This window comes from Elaeis guineensis, chromosome 15, assembly GCF_000442705.2.
Source record: "Elaeis guineensis isolate ETL-2024a chromosome 15, EG11, whole genome shotgun sequence".
NCBI lineage: Eukaryota > Viridiplantae > Streptophyta > Magnoliopsida > Arecales > Arecaceae > Elaeis > Elaeis guineensis.
The window spans coordinates 29,644,250-29,650,950 of NC_026007.2; positions in this window are offsets into that span (position 1 = coordinate 29,644,250).

Consider the following 6,701-nt stretch of genomic DNA (forward strand, 5'->3'; position numbering starts at 1 on the left):
TTAGGGTAATTCCTCGAATTGGAGGTAGAGGCTACTAATTCGAATAAAATAGTGGGAGAAACTTTTTGATTAAAGTCCAAATCTTTAGGTTTAATGAATCAATTACTAATTAGGTTATGGTTCTCCTTTGTGCAAATATGGCCACTTACCTATCGCTTCGATCATTGTTGGACAATGATAAGTTGGTGGGATCCAACTTTGGTAGCTGGTACCGAAAGTTGAAGATAGTCTTGGAGCATGAACGGATCCTATATGTGATAATGGATCCTGCACCTGAGGAGCCAGCCGTCAATGCACGTGGAATAGTTAGAGACACTTACCAGAAGTGGCTCAGTGATCGGACCACGGTGCGCTGTATCATGCTGGCTGCCATGAGCGACGAGTTCAGTCGTAGATTTGAGATGGCTCAGCCAAAAGACATGCTTCAAGTGTTGGAGGATACCTTTGACACACCCGATGACGTAGAGAGGCACAAGACTAGTTGTGCCATCTTCAACACCAAAATGCTGGATGGTGCCTCTATCACTGATCATGTATTGTACATGATCAAGCTGATGGAACGATTGAGCAAGCTCGACTTTCCCTTGCATGAGCAGCTTGGGAAAGATGCAATACTGAACTCGCTGCCCAAGTCTTATCTCCTATTCCTCACTCATTATAGAATGACAAAGCCTGAAGTAAACTACCACGGGTTATTGGGGTTGCTTCAGAACTTTGAGAAGGATCACCAACTCCTCAAGGAGTCGGTGAACTTAGTAGGAGGTTCGTCTTCTGATTCTCGACCCTTTGAGAAAGGGAAGAAGAACAAGAAGAAGAAAGTGAAAAAGGTGCAAGTTCAGGCTAGGACATCAGTGCAGAGCCAGACCAAAAAGATCAAGCCTGATAAGAGTCTATTTTACTGGCAAGCACCCTAGATTAGATAGTGTGTCAGATATCTACTTATGGCATTGGAGGCTAGGTCATATAAACAAGAACAGAATAAATAGGTTGACTCAAGAGGAAATCCTCGAAGTCAGTGATTGTGAATCACTTCCAACCTGTGAGCCCTGTCTTCTTGGTAAAATGACCAAGTCACCTTTTACTGAAAAAGGTGAGAGAGCTACTGAGCTCTTGGGCCTAGTACATACTGATGTATGCGGGCCCATGAGCACCAGTGCTGGAGATGGATATTTCTACTTCATAACTTTCACGAATGACCTATCCCGATATGGATATGTCTATCTGATGAAACATAAGTCGGATTCATTTGAAATGTTCAAACGATTCCGAAGTGAAGTAGAAAAACAAACTGGGAAGAGTATTAAAACTCTTCGATCTGATCGAGGAGGAGAATATCTTTCTAGTGAACTTCTCACATATCTTGGAGAGAATGGGATTCTCTCCCAATGGACTCCTCCAGGAACACCACAGCATAATGGTGTGTCTGAAAGGAGGAATCAGACTATATTAGACATGGTCCGATCCATGATGGGTTTTGCTAGCTTGCCAATATCTTCTGGGGGTATGCACTCAAATCGACCTATTATCTGTTAAATAGGGTTCCATGTAAGTCTGTAATTAAGACTCCATATGAGATATAGACAGGACGTAAGCCAGCACTTTCACACCTTAGGGTCTGGGGGTGCCCGACCTATGTCAAACGATTAGTCACAGACAAACTTGGATCTAGGTCTGACAAATGCTCATTCATAGGGCACCCCAAAGAAACAAAAAGATATTTTTTCTACCATGCTGATGAACAAAAGGTGTTCGTCAGCCTTAAGGCAATCTTTTTAAAAAAGGAGTTCCTTGGTGAAGGAACCGTTGCCTCTAAGGTTGAACTTGATGAAGTTCAACAGGTAGAAGGACTGACACCAATAGCTGAACCTGAGTCGGATATGATTAGATCAGATCTGGAGCCCAATGTACCTGCATCATTAAGGCGATCCGATAGAGTACCGCGTCAGCCGGACAGATACTACAGTTTTTTGGTCCGGGATGGTGATCCCATCGAACTTGATAAGAATAATGAGGATCCGATCACCTACATCGATGCAATGCAGAGACTTGATTTCGAGAAATGACTTGAAGCCATGAAATTCGAAATGGAGTCCATGAAGGTCAACGATGTATGGACATTGGTTGACCCACTTGAAGGGGTTAAACCCATTGGGTGTAAATGGGTCTTCAAAAGGAAGAGGGGGGCAGACGGAAAGGTGGAGACCTATAAAGCCCGTCTGGTCGCCAAGGGGTATCGTCAACGTTATGGTATTGACTATGACGAGACGTTTTCCCCTGTGGCAATGCTTAAATCCATTCAGATAATGCTTGCAATAGTTGCCCATCTGGATTATGAGATCTGGTAGATGGATGTAAAGACAGCTTTTCTGAATGGAGAGCTGATCGAAGAGGTGTATATGATACAATCTGAGGGGTTTACATCCACAGATGAGTCCAAGGTGTGCAAGCTTCAGAGATCCATTTATGGATTGAAGCAAGCTTCTCGGAGTTGGAACATGCATTTTGATAAGGTGATCAAAATGTATGGCTTCATTAAGAATGGAGAAGAGCCCTGCATCTATAAATGGGTAAATGGTCCAGTTGTGGTATTCCTTATCTTGTACGTGGATGATATTCTCTTAATCAGGAATGACATCCCCACACTACAGGGAATAAAAGTTTGGTTGTCATCATAGTTCTCCATGAAGGACTTGGGTGAAGCATCCTACATCCTAGGGATGAAGATCTATAGGGATAGATCTAAAAGGATACTTGGGTTATCCCAGTCCATGTACATAGACGCTGTGCTGAAGAGGTTCAGCATGGAGAATTCCAAGAAGGGCTATCTACCGATAGGCCAAGAAATTTCTCTCTCTAAGAAGGATTGTTCGACAACTCTTGAAGAGAGAGAGCGTATGAGTAGAGTCCCATATGCTTCAGTCGTGGGATATATCATGTACGCCATGACATGTACAAGACCAGATGTGGCATACTCACTAGGAGTAGTGAGTAGATACCAATCTGATCCTGGAGAAAATCACTGAAAAGTGGTTAAAGCCATCCTTAAGTATTTGAAAAATACTAAGGACCAATGGTTGGTTTATGGCGAGTCAGATCTGAAACTTGTGGGGTTCCCAGACTCTAGCTTCCAATCTGACCATGATGACAGCAGGAGCGTGTCGGGTTATATCTTTACTTTGAATGGTGGAGCCATCTGCTGGAAGAGTTCCAAGCAACATACTGTGACGACTCTATTTGTGAAGCGGAGTACATCGCAGCATCGGATGCCGCGAAGGAAGCTGTGTGGCTGTGAAAATTCATCAACGAGCTCGGAGTAGCACCCTCCCTCGATGGTCCGATCCTGCTCTACTGCGACAGCACTGGTGCCATAGCTCAGGCGAAGGAACCCAAAGCACATCAGCGGACAAAGCACATCTTGCGCCGCTTCTACCTGGTCTGAGAGATCGTGGATCGAGGTGACGTTGACCTTCTGAAGATCGATGGAAAGGAGAACCTGGCCGATAACTTCACTAAAGCCCTGGCGATAAAGAAGTTCGACAACCACAAGTCGAAGATGGATATTAGATACTGTGCCGAGTGGCTTTAGGACAAGTGGGAGTTGTTGGGAAATGTGTCCCAAAAAGTCAATCGTCAAGCTGTTGACGGTTGAGCAACCAAGTATTGTAATTAATTTGTTAATAAATAAAATATATTTAACATTTTCATCATAAGCTTTCATCTTCTAATGAACTCCGTTGTTATGATGAAGTTTTTAGGACTATTTAGATTCGATAAAGAGAGGATTTATCGATTAGTCCTTAAAACAGTTCACGACCAAATGATAGGCTGTTAATAAGGACGACAGCTTCTATCGAGCATAGGTCACTGTAGGCCATATGGGTTGGTTGTCCTCTTAACCAAAGAGTATGGAGATACTGGTATGGCATACAGGTGAGATATACTGGTACATCATCATTGAACATAATCAACTCCAGAGTATTCTGCTGTCGAGAATGTCTCTGATGGGATATAGGTATATGTGTCCCTTAGACTTGAGATCGCCTCAGTGACTTGCAGGCAACTCACTGTACTTTGATACTGGACTAACTAAATTTCTAATTCAGGGATGGAAGGCTTCTGGGCACAGTCAAGTACTTGTGAAGTCAGAGTGTGATCGAGATGGGATTGACCACTCCAAGAGTTGGGGAAGAATGAGTCGCTGTATTTCAATTCAGCAAAACCTTGGCCAGGGTAATCCATCAGATGGATTTGATATTTTGAAATACAATGTGGACAATCTGATCAGAGTTGACAGTTGAACTCTAGGGTGTCCTATGATCATTTTGGTCAAGGGGATAAATTATATGAAAACTATATCCGCATGGGTTCTAAGGATGTTGTTCTACACATTCGACCTATCCGATCGTCGGGTACCATTGCTAGATGGTCACTTCGATTGGTACAAAAATTTATTTTTATACTACCGACTTAGGTTCGAACCTATGAGGTCACACACATTAGAGTTCATGATCCGATCAGATGATTGATCAACGATTAAGAATCGTTCTAGGGTTAAATGATCAATACGATTGACAATTAACCCAGTGCAAGTGTTGCAGGAGGATCGATTAGCAATTTGATTTCTAATTGGCTTAATTTGATTAAGCCAATGGATTGAGATTAAGTCTAATTAAATATAATTTAATTAGATTTGATTTAGATTTGATTGGATCAAGTCCAATTGGTTTATTGGATAAGCCAAGTGCAAGGAAAAATTAGTCCTAGTTCAACTAGGACTTGGGTCAATCTAATTTCTAATTTGATTAAAAAATTAAATCAGATTTAAATCTAATTTAATCTAATTAAATTAAGTTTTTAATTGGGTTAAGATCTATTTTAATTGGGTTGATCTAATTTTGGTTTGATTTGGTTTGAGAAACCAAATTAAAACAAGTCATAAGATAGAATCCTAGTAAGACTAGGATTCTACCTTGCACCACATAAGCCTTCCCCACGCTCTCTCTCTCATTCAACATCAATCTCCTCTTATTTTGTGTGACAAAAGCCCTCTCTCAGGTCTCTCCCACGTTCACAAAAGGTCTCCTCTCTTCTTTCTTACATGGAAGGTGGTTTGGATCAAATCAAAAAGGAATAAGTTTGGATTTCGAATTCTATGAGATAAAGTTTTAGAAATCTAAAACTCTTTCAATTTTGCACCGAATCTATTCAATTTTTTTTTGGAATTTTCATAACTTTTAGGGTACATATTATGCACCCTTTACTAATGATCCATGTATGAAAATAAGGAGGAGGTGCTCAAGAGTTGGGCGCCCCTTAACTTGCCATGTTTGGATAAGCCTTGACTAGGTATTTGACCTAGACAAGGACTCTATCATATCTCTCTATATAAAATGAGTTTCTTTATGAAATTTTTGAAGAAGATAGAGATTTGAGAGACCTTTAGACCATCCAAAAATTAGAAAGAAAAACCTTTTGGTCATGGAGATATAAAAGACACAAGTTAGGGCATCTAGAGAGAGAAACGAGAAGAAGAAGAGGGTCTTCTTCTAGGGTTGTTTGTTTTCCTATCTTTCCTCCCTCCATCTTGAGTTTTCTGAGAGAATCTCAAATTTAAAACTCCTCCTTCTACTTTCCATATTTGGAAGAGTCCAAATCAAGAAGAAGGAGGCACCGATCAACCATCAAGAAGGATCAGCGCAGTACTAGTATATTGTGCTGATTTCCTGAAGCAGGACTTCTGATCGAGATTCGTGGGCTCGTGTGGATGACTCCTAAAGGCCGGATGTGTGTGCGGCTTGCAGCATCATCCTCAAGCCCAGATCAGCAAGGTTAGAATGTCTAACTTGCAAGGTAATATATCTGATCTATTGTTTAATACATACATTAGATGTAGTATAGAAACATATTGATATGATCAACATGTAGTTCATGCTATATTTATATATTTTAATTTCTGATTGAATGCCATATAATAATCATGTAATAGGATCTTAGATCTAGAGATTCTTTGATTTTAAAAAATAATTTTGATTTATTTTAGTCTTCCACTGTATGATCTTGAAAAAGTTTCAAGATCTAACCCTGAAACCCTAGATCTGGTTCCTACACCTTCGGCAGCTTCAACATCAGGCAAATCTCAAGAGCAGAAATTACTAGGGCTAACCTTCTCTCCAAGTTGGCTACCCTGGCTCCGGTTGAACTGCCTAAGAAAGTCTTCTTCGAAGTTCTGAAGTGCCCAAGTATGGAAGAATCACAGTTTGTGATGGAGATCAGACATGAACCCAACTGGATTGACCCACTGGTTGCATACCTCAAGGATGGGGTTCTTCCTCCTGATGCAAAAGAAGCTTGAAAGCTTAGGAACCAAGCCTCCCGATATATCCTTTACGAAGGCAAGCTGTATAAGAGGTCGTACTCTTTGCCCCTCCTGAAATGTCTCCGGCCTTCTGAAGCCAACTTCGCCTTGAAGGAGGTACATGAGGGAGTCTGTGGAAGTCACCTGGAGGCCAGATCTTTATCCCACAAACTACTCCGATAAGGCTATTACTGGCCTACCATGTACCACGACTCCGTCGAATATGTCAGAAGGTGTGATCGGTGTCAGAGATATGCAAATGTCCAAAGGCAACCTACCTCCGAACTTACACCATTGAGTGCCCCATGGCCATTTGCGTAATGGGGGATGGATATCCTCAGACCTT